Genomic DNA, 14,049 nt, shown 5'->3' with positions numbered 1-14,049 from the left:
GTTTTCAGCCCTGGTCCAAACGAAGTTGGTGCTGCCAAATTTTCTGATAACATACAAGTCTGATTCACCCCAACACGTCACCACAGCCTGATACACCCCAACACACAACCACAGCGTGATAACTAGCCCGTCAGGTTATTCTGTTTTGATTTTTTCCCTTTGGGAAGCTGGAATGGCACCCTTACCTCAGCTTGTACTCAGGAATAAAGCCAGAGCAACGCTGCTCCCAGTCCAAGAACACCTCGTGAAGAATTGAATTGTGTTCAATTCAAACGTACAAGGCAAAAAGAAAAAGGATGAAAAAACACAGAAGAACAACACAGCAGAGGATTCAGCCGTTATCTCTCCTTCAAGACATTACAGTTGGAAGGAACTTACTGTTGTTGTCACTAAAACTCTGTTTGGAAGGGGTAATATTCCAAGTTCAGCGTGCAGCCATCACAGCAACCAAGAGAACTTAAAATTCCTCAACTCCATGGAAATTAATACCAGGTAGGGGAGGGTGCTTGAAAACAAAGCAAGCTATTTTTAACTCTGTATTAAAACGTCCGTTTGTGGCTTCTACAGCTAGCAGAGTTTTCAGACAAGGAGCAGGGCATACTACTTGGAGTATACAGCATACTACACACTATAGCATACTACAGCCTTCAGCACACTGTGGCATTGAATGCTTGGGATGTGCCTTTAAAGATAAGCTGCAGAAGGAGATACAGAGATTAAGTGAAAGGCAATTCCTTAGGACACACCCATTTCTCTTACCTCCAGCAGTACCAGGTACTCCTTTTCAGAGGTCCACAAGTAGGCTCCCCCAACCCACCTGCCTGTGGCCAGCGACAGCAGGCACCAAGAAAAGTAGCCCTCAGCCTCTCTCTTGGTTACTCCCTTTGAGAATCCCATCTTTCTCCCAGTCCATCACTCCCATCCTGCAGAGATGCCAAAAAACTGGAGATGGGAGCAGGTCATTCCCACCCAGTCCCCAAGCCAAGCGATGCTAGCCTCTAGTCCACGCTCCGTGCCCAGTTCCACGCTCCTTTCTCCAAGACCCTCTTTGGGAAGGAGGGAGGAAGCTGTTTGCACCTCTCTGTCTTGCCAAGCCTCTGGGCATCCTACCAGAGGGCTTCTGACCTCTCTCACAGGGATGACAGGCTGGAGTCAGATCACTGCTCAGGTCAGCTCCATCCCAGTCTACCAGCTTTCGCCACCATGTCACTATCGCCTGCTAAACCCCTACTAAAAGCATGAGGAAGCAGAACATGCTCTTGGAGAAGACCCAGTTCAGTCCCAAACGTACTTGTTTAGAGGTATTTCAAACAGAAAACAAGAAACCCTATTTCATCCGTTGTAATTGCTGAGGTAGCACTGAGAATCTCTTTAAAATGCACTATTACATCCATGTGTCATAAAATCACTAGTTTATATACACCCTGTCTACAAATCTGAAGACTTGTACCATGCACTTGCTGAACAGATTTTATTCATCTGATTTTTGGTCAGTGTTAAGGGAAGGATTGTTAAGAGCCCCGAGGAGGACCTGTTACCATTCCTGCTAGCTCAGAGACAGGTGATTTGAAATGACCAGGGAGGTGGTGGAGTCACCATCTCTGGAGGGGTTTAAGAAAAGCCTGGACATGGCACTTAGTGCCCTGGTCTAGTTGCCATGGTGGTGTCAGGGCAATGGTTGGACTCGATGAGCCCAGAGGGCTCTTCCAGCCTGAGTGATTGTGTGATTCTGTGACTTCCAAGGCTGCAGAGTTAGGCTATTAGAGATGACACAGAGGCCCCCACCGAGTCCCACCTCAGCAGTGAAGGAGATAGGAAGGAAGCAATCAGGAGGAGAGGAAGCAGGGATATAAGACCCCAAAATTAACACTGAAGGGGAAAATGGTACTCAAAGAAATGGATGGAAAACATCTACACTGCAAGTCAAGGCTTCTTCTTGCCACGGGAGGATACTCATCCCAGCCCTTCAGAAACAACACAACCCCCTATCAGCTCTAGGGCTGCCCCTGGTTCCCATTAGGGTCAGGCATCTGCAGCTGGTATTTATAGAAGCGCGTTGTCCTCGCCACGCCAGCTCTTGGATGACACTGCTGGCATCGCTCCCCTCTGCTTCCATTACCTCGGGTTACCCGCAGGCAGGGCAACGTGACACGCTGCAGAAAGCCACCCTCTGCCCAGCTAGCACGGTACCAGCGCTGCCAACGAGCCCTCTGAAACCCTACGTGGCGATGACAGGCTGCTTCCAGGAGCTGAAGCAGAAGGAGAGTGTTCCCAGCCCTTGGGGAAGGAAAGCTGTGCACAGCCTGCAAGGTGCAGGCTTGTTTCCTACAAAATTTGATGTAATTGATCAATTTATAAGCTCAAGGCCTTCAAAATGAACCCTTGAAGGATTTTCCTGTTATTTTTTTTCCTCCTTGCTTTGTTTTTAGAATGCTTGAAGAGTCTAAGGCATCAAAATTCCTGACATTTAGACATTATTTAGACATTGGAAGGGGCTGCCCAGGGAGGTGGTGGAGTCACCATCTCTGGAGGGGTTTAAGAAAAGCCTGGACATGGCACTTAGTGCCATGGTCTAGTTGCCATGGTGGTGTCAGGGCAATGGTTGGACTTGATGATCCCAGAGGGCTCTTCCAACCTGGTTGATTCTGGGATTCTGTGAGTAGTAAACAAAATTAAAGACTTAGGATTAATTGTTTTTAAAGTAACTTTGAAAAGCTGAAAGCAAAAAGCATCATATTTGTCAGCGTATTATTGTCACTGCAGATTTTAAACAAGCTGCAGATAAAAACAACTTGACAAACGTAAAGCATCAAGCTAAAAATATCAAACCTCAGGTTTTGAAAACCTTTCAGCTTGCTTTGTCAAGGGAAGAGGAAGGCACTGCTGTGCTGACACAGGGCTCCAGCCAGGGAGATGGCAAAGGCGTCACCAGCATTTGCTGGTCTGAAGGGCTGTCCCAGTTCAACTCCTAGTCCCGTTGCACCTTTGCTGGGAGAACCACTGCCTTGAAGAGCTTATAGATAAATTAAGTCTCAACAGGGAACTGACAGGAAAGGAAACTAAGACAAGGAGGGATAAAGCATCATGTATAAGGAGCTCGACTGCTCCAAAACGATCAGATCCCCTCGTTTGTCTTCAGTCAGTGCTCTGCCCACACCACCCAAGAAAATTCTTTCACCACCTTAAAACACTTAATCATTTCTATTACTCTTCCAATATTTCTGTTTATCTTTTGTTGTCCACTCCTCTGACACATGGACTACACTGCAGCTTAACAAGCAGAAATCTTCCAGTTATGTACTTACAAGATTATTTTTTTAAGCATTTTCTTTGTGATAGAGAGCCTGACAGCCAGAAAAGACACCGGAGCCTTCCAGCTAACCATACTGCAATACATAACGTCCAAAACCTGCCTCTCACGGGATAACACCCCTCACTCCTGTTGCTAATGTTACAGGAGGCACATAACGACCCATTGTTTAAGCAGGTAATTTTGGGAGACCTTTTTACCTAACAGTTTTCTAAGACCTATTTCACGTTCAGGACATAACATGGCAGCTTAAAATGCTTCAAACTCCCATGTGACCACAAATTTTGTCAGGAATTCCTGCTTTGTTAGCTACTCTGCCAAGTCCCCAAATATACTTGCAGAATACTTGCACGTCTGTGTATTCCAGCACTTCTTTGGGCATAGCTTCGTAGGAGGGCATTATGGTGTGAGTACCATACCCACGTGCTGCCCAGAGCCTGGTGGCATTTTGTGACTCTGTTGTAAAGCAGCACTCAACTTGCAGAGCGTGTGCATCATTCACTTGAACCAAAGAGAAATCATCGACAGACTAAACAATCACAACGCACCCAAACCCTTTAGCAATCGATATCCCTAGTTCAGCAGACCTTTGCTACCAAATATGGGAAAAAAAAACAACAACAAAACAAGATCTGTGTTACTAAGCCAGTAGTACCTTTCCACCAGTGCCATCCGTCTTCTTCCATCTCCCCTCCACCAATAACAAACGACCTGATCACTGCTTTAACCACATTTTGTTCTCTTCTCCCAGCTGCTGGCACAGAAGTGGGATAAAAAGGAAGCTCAGATCCTACCAGTTTCCTGCAAGAAATCCCCTCTTGCCACTTCTTACAGCCTTACTGCAGGAAGACGTGGACAGAAACAGTTACCTCCTGGGCTGCAAATTATTAGCCAGTCTCCTCTCTTCTGTGTATCCCATCCTGTGGTGCTCTTCACCCAAGTATTATTTTTTTCCATCTTTGTTTTCCCTTCCAGCTACACGTACAAAATTTCACTCTATCCTTGCTGGTATCATATTTTTTCCTATCCTTAAAATTTATTGCAGGAATTGCTGCAGGATCTAATTAAAAGCGATTATAATTAGCTCCGTAGTATTTCTTCTCACACTTGAGCATGAGTAATCAACTAAAGACGCCCAAACTCAAAACACAAGGGAATTGATCTGTGATGCAAAGACATAAAAAGCTGACACCCAGTTGTCACATTTCTAGAATTGTCACCAGAACAACTGTAAAATGCTACGTGCCACAGATGTCACCGGCTGATGCAGCCCAGCCTCAGAAAATAGGTTTCATTTTTCTGAAGCCAAGGAACTTGACCACTGCTCCTTTCAGTCCTGCTGTGCATTATTAAAAGGTCACCAGAAACGAGAGCTCTAAAATGGGCTCTGCAGTTCTTTTTAACGGGATCTTTCTCCTCCTTCTTGTCTTGAAAAGCAGTGAAATTTAACTCAAGTAGTAAGCATTATCTCTGAGTTGGCACCCAATAAGTGAGGGAATTCACTTCTCCCTTGAAATTCTTTGCTAACTCAGACAAGTAGCAGGTTGAACAACCTGCCAAAGCCTTTTGTTACTAATCAACCAGAGAGTTTAGATTACTCCCTCTTACTTCAGTTTGAATGGCAAGACATTTTCAGCAGCGATTTAGTGGCTTGCTGGAAAATCCTCCCTCTTCTGTCAACCTGCCAGACTCTCCATTTGTTGACCCTGAGAACACAGCACAAAGCCAACCTGTTTGTCAAAGCACTTTCCCCAGGGTGGGATGGAGGAAGGTGCGTCTGGAAGAAGAATAAGAATGGGCAGTGAGGCAACGAGGGAGCGCTGCTGCAGGCACGAGTGGTTTATCTTCTGTTTGATCTCTGCTGCTACGGGAAGACAAGAATGGATGTAATAAATCTGCATAAATACATGAAAGAAACAAACAACTGTGAGGAGTCCAGGGTGATTTGAGAAACGAAGGCAACTTCATTGTTACCTGGCTGCTCTGACACAGGGAAAAATTCACATTATAAAAAGCAGTCATCACAAAGAGAGTGGTCATCTTCTTAAGATGAAGCAGCATCTAACTAAAGAACAAGATGGAATAAAGTAAGAAAAATTATTCAAAATTTTTTAAAAAAAATCTCCCATGAATATTTTTGTGGGATTAGATACTGAGGAAGCTCTCCAGACTCCCTTCACATGGGAAGAAGAAATCCTTCTAAGACAGCCTGAGATCAAAAAGAAGTGCCACGTGTGGGGATTCCTACAAGAATTTTTGCCAGTATTTTAACCAGGATGTCACAGAATCAACCAGGTTGGAAGAGCCCTCTGGGATCATCGAGTCCAACCATTGCCCTGACACCACCATGGCAACTAGACCATGGCACTAAGTGCCATGTCCAGGCTTTTCTTAAACCCCTCCAGAGATGGGGACTCCACCACCTCCCTGGGCAGCCCCTTCCAATGGCTAATGACCCTTGCTGAGAAGAAATGCTTCCTAATGTCCAACCTGAACCTCCCCTGGCCAAGCTTGAGGCTGTGTCCTCTTGTCCTATCGCTAGTTGCCTGGGAGAAGAGGCCGACTCCCACTCCGCTACAACCTCCCTTCAGGTAGTTGTAGACTGCACTAAGGTCACCTCTGAGCCTCCTCTTCTCCAGGCTAAAGACCCCCAGCTCCCTCAGCCGTTCCTCGTAGGTCAGACCCTCCAGACCCTTCCCCAGCTTGGTCACCCTCCTCTGGACTCGCTCCTTCCTGCCTACATGGCTTTACTGCAACACTCTGTTGTCCCCTCCTTTCCTCCACTGTCAAAGTTCTTTATCTCCCTCCATTTTGCTCCCTAGCACATGCCATTTCCGAGACTCTTCTCCAGTCTCAGACCTCTACCCCTCCCCAGACCTCTGCCAATGCCACAACTACTTCCATCCCTTACCTGTATGTGTTACTTGATCTCTCTGATGAGTTACACAATGTTTATCCACCACTTGATCTTCTCTGATTGTATCATAGCAACAGACAACAGTTTATGGAGGATATTGTGCGAACAGTCTCCAACAGAACGCATCTACGAGCCCTGCTGGTTTCTTGGCTAATGTTACGCTCCTTGGAACAATAACGCTAGTCAACAAGTTCTGTTAATTTTGTGCTAAAATTAGAGCAGTCGCACATTATTTATTTCGAGTCCACTGGTTCTGCTGAATACCAGAAAGCAGCGAGAATGTGTCACAAGCGTTGCAACCCGTAGAAGTTCAGCTGTGACATCCGTGCAATGCCGTTTGCTAATCTGAGCAGTCAGAACAGAAAACACTACGTGGCAACCACACAAAGTTAAATGTGCTCACCACGTTCCTTTGTCTACATACATTTGTAGAAGGGAGAACTAAAATCTTTAGATTTGGATTCAGAAGAGCTTCTCTGAGTCAGAAAGAAAAGCATGTTCAAATATAGACCCACAAAGTACTACAGGAAAACAGAACGGATCTTTCCTACCCCTGGATAATTTGATAAAAACTACACCACCACCTCTAGTTGGCCATCACACAGAATCACAGAATCAACCAGGTTGGAAGAGCCCTCTGGGATCATCGAGTCCAACCATGGCCCTGACACCACCATGGCAACTAGACCATGGCACTAAGTGCCATGGCCAGGCTTTTCTTAAACCCCTCCAGAGATGGTGACTCCACCACCTCCCTGGGCAGCCCCTTCCAATGGCTAATGACCCTTGCTGAGAAGAAATGCTTCCTAATGGCCAACCTGACCCTCCCCTGGCCAAGCTTGAGGCTGTGTCCTCTTGTCCTAGCGCTGGTTGCCTGGGAGAAGAGGCCGACTCCCGCTCCACTACAACCTCCCTTCAGGTAGTTGTAGACTGCACTAAGGTCACCTCTGAGCCTCCTCTTCTCCAGGCTAAACACCCCCAGCTCCCTCAGCCGTTCCTCATAGGTCAGACCCTCCAGGTTTTCCTTTGAGTCGCTCTGAACACACTTAGTGTCATCAGCCAATGCCATAAACCGTGACTCAGTCTGCTCCTCAGGTAGCTAAATGTCTCCAAAGGCAGTTTTGATCACCAGTGAAACACAGTCTCTTCTATAGCTGCTGAAGGTGCCGTGATAGGAAACAGCACTGAACTCCGCTCCCATGGACTTCAGGGAAGGATATTTCATGTGTCTTCTCCTATGGACAATGGCATACCACTGGAGCCACAATCCTAGCCAGAGGACTGCACTGCAGCCACACAAATTCCCCCAGCTCAGTCCCACACCGCTGCAGCTTTCCTAGCTGCTGACTGAGCTCTCGGCTGTCTCCCAGAACAGGCTGCCTTCTAGCAGCAAGCACAACAATTCAGACATTTCTCACCAAATCAGTCAGGCAGGTGTAATGCTTGAGTAATGTTTAGCATCCACGTTTATTTTGTGACCAAGCATTCCTGCAAGTGTTACAACACAGCCTGTCTTGGGCTTTATATGGACAAGCGCCTAAAACTACTCAAGTGCCCTGGTAAAGACTTACCAACTGCTAAGCAGCATATTCTCTCTCCCTTGTCAGCTGAACCATGTTCTTCATAATCCTTGCAAGAGTCCCTGCTCACAGAAGCAGTCCCAGTATCTCCCCTGGAGGTTCTAGGAGAGATCCTGAACTTTGGCTTCATCATCCAGTGGTGTTCTCCTCCCTTATTCTCTAAGGGCCTGCTTACATCTGGCCTCTACTGACTTCTCCTCTGCCGACCCTGGGCAGGCATGATCTGGAAGAAAACCTGATTATTCTTTTCAGGGTTAACCTGTCCCTGTGTGCCTTCATCTGGCCAGATCTGTGTACTCCATCCAATCCTACAGAAACACATTCTCATCCACCGTATCCTGTCTCCAGTGATATTCTGTTCTGCTTGTCTGTCCTGCTCCTCTCATCTTAAACTCCTCCCTAAGGATACACCACTGGCTCTTGCTGACAGGTTGTTCCTATTTAATCACTCATCACATCATAACAGCCCTCGTGCATACAGCACCAGAAAAGGACATTGAACAATGAACAAGTGATGTACAGCATCTGATGCAGTCTCTTGTCAGTAAACACCAAATCCCTCCCCGCTCCATTCCTTCCCCCATTAATAAATTGATGGTGACTTCACGGAGCAGACAGAGGGAAACAGTTTTTCAGCCCTAAAAGACTAACTTCTCCAAATCTGAGTGCTTTAAAGCTTCTACCATCATTGTGCACACCAACTTTGCTTGCAGGGCTTGAAATGAGATGAAAACTCACTCAGCGTGGGACCTGAACAAGCAGGCAGAGGGTGTAGCTGCAGTGACCAAAAATGTGCTATAATCACAGGATTATAGTATATTTTATAACAAAGAACTGACAAATATCCTCACAAGACCTCTGAGGCTTAGTCCCTACTGCCCCTGCTCCCCCCACACAGCAGTATGGTGGGGAAGGGGGGCAGGAACGTGCCCACTAGGGCCAGCACAAAACTGTCCTTTTTGGCCACAGTATAATCTTAGATTAGGAATATCCCATTCCCTTTCCATCCTTCTTCCTAAGATCTCATGCCATCAGTACACAAAAGGCGAAGGAAAGGTACGAAGTGTTCCGAGACGTTACCTCCATTATACAGGACAAGCCATTGAGTTTCAGACCATGTAAATAAACACCTGCCTGTTACAGAGAGCAAGGAGCAGAAACAGGTTCGCTGACACATTCTCGAAATAAACACGGTCATTCCATCACCGTTATCAGACGTACCTCATCTGAGCCTCAGCAGGGTCCACTTTTCTAAGCAAGCAACATCACGCCTCAGGATGACAGAGCTCTCGTGACCTTTGTTGTCACTACTGTTATCAATGACATCACAAACGGTGTTCCTTGGAAACTCCGTTTGGCTTTGATTTGCTACTGGAGCAAGGATTCAGTTTTTCTTTTTAATTGTTTATTGTTGTAGGGATCAGCCCTTTTAAGGTGGTTCATGTTATGATTTCTTACACAGAAATAGATGCTGACTCACTGGAAGAAGACAACAGATGAAGAATCTGAAAACATTGCTGTTAGTACTACTAGCTAAGCCTGCAGATGGGACATCCTAAGCCCTGGAAATACTTCTTTTTAATGTTAGTAACACCTCACTTTCCACTTAACAGTCATCCTGAACATACTCAGTCCTTCAAACCAATAAATACACAGAAACAAGATGAATTTTCATCTCCACTGCAAACAGGCAAAAACTCGAGGATAGAAATGCAGTTCTGGTGCTACGGATATGTTGGCTGCATCATCCCTCCCACTAGAAGACTTCACTCTAAACTCCCAAAACCACTCCTAAGAGACACATTTTCCAAGCAAGCAAGCTTGGAGAGAGGCAGAAGGATAGCTATGCTGGGGCTGTCCTGTTCTCCCTCAGCTGGACTGCTTCTGTGTCAGCGTGTGCTACACATCAAGGTATCAGCCACGCCAAGATGGCTTGTGCTGCCTGAAAACCACACTTTGATTTTCTGTAGGTCACGGAGTTCCCAGATGTGTTTTACGCTGTTTGCCCAGGTCTGCTTTAAGTTATTTTCAACTTAACAGCGCTAAACGATGCGTTAAAGGTTGAATTGGATGTCTTAAACCTTAAACACTTATGGGCTTTGTACTTACTAGAGATCCTAGGCCTCCTGTACGTACTTGCCAGCATCTCACAGAATCACAGAATCAACCAGGTTGGAAGAGCCCTCTGGGATCATCGAGTCCAACCGTTGCCCTGACACCACCATGGCAACTAGACCAGGGCACTAAGTGCCATGTCCAGGCTTGTCTTAAACCCCTCCAGAGATGGTGACTCCACCACCTCCCTGGGCAGCCCCTTCCAATGGCTAATGACCCTTGCTGAGAAGAAATGCTTCCTAATGTCCAACCTGAACCTCCCCTGGCCAAGCTTGAGGCTGTGTCCTCTTGTCCTATCTCTGGTTGCCTGGGAGAAGAGGCCGACTCCCACTTCACTACAACCTCCCTTCAGGTAGTTGTAGACTGCACTAAGGTCACCTCTGAGCCTCCTCTTCTCCAGGCTAAACACCCCCAGCTCCCTCAGCCGTTCCTCGGAGGTCAGACCCTCCAGACCCTTCCCCAGCTTGGTCGCCCTCCTCTGGACTCGCTCCAACACCTCAACATCTCTCTTGAAGTGTGGGGCCCAGAACTGGACACAGGATTCAAGGTGCGGCCTCACCAGTGCCGCATTTAATCTCCATTCAATGACAAACATCAACATTCAGACAGGAAGAGTTTATACCTACCCCACGTTAATAAATCAAAATTATCACATTAAGGTATAGGTTTCTTTCTGGTTTAGTGGGCTTTTAGAATATCATGCAAGGAAGACAAATTTCATATTAATCTACTAAACTAGAGTCACTAAATACCACATTAGAAAGAGGTCATTCTTAAATGCAGTTGGCCATAAATTAAACACCACAATTACCAGGAAATTCTAACAGTTTGGTGAGAATACGCCGCATGACACCTACATAACTAGACTTACACTTGTGTTTAAATGCCAGTCTGATTCTCAAAACCAGGTAGTTATATCTTCATCATGTGAGTAAATTCAAATTTAACTCTGGGCTAAGTTAAAAAGCAACACTAGCCATTAGCACTGAAAGCCAATGTCATACACCTGCCTGGCAACAATCCCCGCCCTGCACGGTGGGCATCACACCCCCTTCCCTACTTGGGATTAGCATCCAGAGTAATTCCTCCGAGCACCAGCTCTGCCCACCCAGCGTCTCCAGGCAGCTGTCACTGGCTCTTCCCCGAGGCAGATGACAATCCCAGAGCTGCTGGGATGACTATCTCATGATAGGCACTCACAGTTAGCAAGCTGTTGGAATCCCACAACAGAACTATAATAAGCACAGGGCATGACTAAGCCTGAAACGCTGTCTGCTTTTCCAGTGGCATTGTGCCATCACACATATGGGATCAAGAATTTTTTAAAAATGTGACCCACATCCTCTTTCAATTCCTTACTCCTCTACCAGCAGCACCTCGTCACCCACACAGCTCCCTCCAGCCAGCAACCCACAGAATCCCAGAATCAATGAGGTTGGAAGAGCCCTCTGGGATCAGCGAGTCCAACCATTGCCCTGACACCACCATGGCAACTAGACCAGGGCACTAAGTGCCATGTCCAGGCTTTTCTTAAACCCCTCCAGAGATGGTGACTCCACCACCTCCCTGGGCAGCCCCTTCCAATGGCTAATGACCCTTGCTGAGAAGAAATGCTTCCTAATGTCCAACCTGAACCTCCTCTGGCGAAGCTTGAGGCTGTGTCCTCTTGTCCTATTGCTAGTTGCCTGGGAGAAGAGGCCAACTCCAACTTCACTGCAACCTCCCTTCAGGTAGTTGTAGACTGCACTAAGGTCACCTCGGAGCCTCCTCTTCTCCAGGCTAAACACCCCCAGCTCCCTCAGCCGTTCCTCATAGGTCAGACCCTCCAGACCCTTCCCCAGCTTGGTCGCCCTCCTCTGGACTCGCTCCAGCACCTCAACATCTTTCTTGAAGTGTGGGGCCCAGAACTGGACACAGGATTCAAGGTGCAGCTTGGGAAGCCACAAGTGGCTTTGGGAAGCCGTGTCCTACAGTGTGGATGCTCTCCCTGTCGGGACAGGGACACAGAAACACGTTGCCCACGACCAGCGTATCGTGATGCACTCTGAGAAAGGAAAGGAGCAGGGGAAGGAAAGCAAGTTGACTTTAGGAAAGCAGGTTTACTTTCTCACTGTTATCTTTCTAACTAAACGTGAGACAACTTGAAATTCCCTCACTAGAAGCTCATTGCTGTACAGTTGATCCTGCCCTGATGTGAAATCAGTATTTCTGCTTGGCTGAGCAGGATCTTTATTAACCCACTGCCACTCTCAACACAACATATTTCAAGCTTGTTCCCACCGCAACTTTCAGGCACTCTCTTTAGTTAGACACGCAAGGTCACAGAAAGCACAGCGACAAGAACACACGTGGGCAAAGTTTCTCAGTTGAGAAGGGAGAAAACAAAACCAGTGAGTAAGTAACAAAACAACACTGCTCGTACCACTGAGCGCTGCACTCTTGTAGAGGAGTAAGCTGTTTTTTATCCAAACTCCACCAAGAGGGCAAAATAGCTGGCAGCACACTCTAAAAGCTTAAAGAGAGGGACACCTTGCACCACCTAATCATTTACTTTCAGCTGTATTATCAGCCCTCTGGCTATTACTAGCTCCAAATAACTCTCCTAAAGCTTTGCACAGACACGAACCAGGAAAGCTTCAAGTAGTCACTCAGGAATTTTTAACGAGGAGTGCCAGGACTGTGAGCTGAAAAGACAGAGCTAGCTCTTCTCTGGATGACAGGGGGCAAAACAGCCCAGTCCCTTTTTCATCCCACACTCTTACCTTTTAAAAAGACCAGTTTTCTAGTGGAATTCCTTAACGGTACAGGTCATGCCTCTTAAGTAACCAGTTTTTATGCTGGCCAACCCCAAGACAACAGCTCCATCCAGCGGCCCCTTCTTCAGCAGACACTTTCAAGAGCTACAATTAATTCCAAGTACCTCCCCAAGGGGTTTGCACCTTGTGAGGCTTAGAGAGGACTTCTCACAGATACCAAGGTACTAGAACTCCCTCGAGTTCAATCACGCAGGTTATTTCCCCAAGAAAGTGGGACTTCATTTCCAAAGGGGATAAACCCCAACAACACAGAGAACCACAAATGATGGTCATCTCAGGAATTTTAGGAGTCTCCTGTTTCCAGACAGCACTGAGATTGCTTTCCACAGATACTCATTGCATATTCTCCTGTGGTCAAGACCTTCAAACCATTACTTAATACAGGTTGTTCTAATAAAAAGCTCCTATACCTAAGAGCAGGAACGTTTCCTCAGCAGTCTCCAAGCAAGAGCTTTGAAGAGAGAACCACCCATGAGTCTGTGACAGTTGTGTTTCATGTTCTTCAAGAAAAATACCAGGAATCATCAAGCAATGTAGTGAAAAGCTTGTGAGCTGCATATCAATATGACTCGTTATTAACCAACGTGTAAATCCAGTGCTGACAAGAACCTAAGTCCATGTTAAACTGCACTTTCATAACAAGAAACCAAGTTAATTCTCAACAACAAACCAGACTGCTTCCAACAGTTCTGAGGTGTCACCCGCTCCCTTTGTCACTGAAGGTCACTGGTCTGAAACCTGTGGGTGACCAAGGGAGCTTCCACACTGTTTAAGAGCTAAAGGGCACTTCAGTTGGGGAATTTTCAATCTGCTGGTCCCAGAGTGCTTCAGACCACAGAAGATCTTAACCACTCATGACAGACAGAGAGAAACACACTAATTTGCAGATGACACTCCTCATGTCTGTGCTCTAAACCGTTTGGTCTTTAGTGTGGGCACTACTATCCTGTGAGATCAGTCTTGTTTGAGCATCCATTCAACTGCTTGGCAGCTGGGACCAAACATCTAAGGGGTCTGTATCCAAGCTCTGGTCACTCATCAGCCGTTTGGATCACACCTAGCATTACAGCACATCTTAGCTGTGACCTGAAACTATGGTAGGAGGGGACATTTCAAACAGCAGCATGGCTTTTGGAGCTATCACCCTTTCTACCCCACTACATGGTCTCAGGAGACCACCTATGATTAAGTAGAACCAGCCTGGTTCTGGGACTTGTTTAGAATCATTTAGGTTGGAAAAGGCCTTTAAGATCATCGAGTCCAACTGTTAACCCAGCACTGCCAAGTCCACCACTAACCCATGTCCCTAAA

The sequence above is a fragment of the Nyctibius grandis genome, chromosome 6 (genome assembly GCF_013368605.1).
Source record: "Nyctibius grandis isolate bNycGra1 chromosome 6, bNycGra1.pri, whole genome shotgun sequence".
Lineage (NCBI taxonomy): Eukaryota > Metazoa > Chordata > Aves > Nyctibiiformes > Nyctibiidae > Nyctibius > Nyctibius grandis.
The sequence above is the reverse complement of the archived record's forward strand: the minus strand, read 5'-3'. Positions refer to the sequence as shown.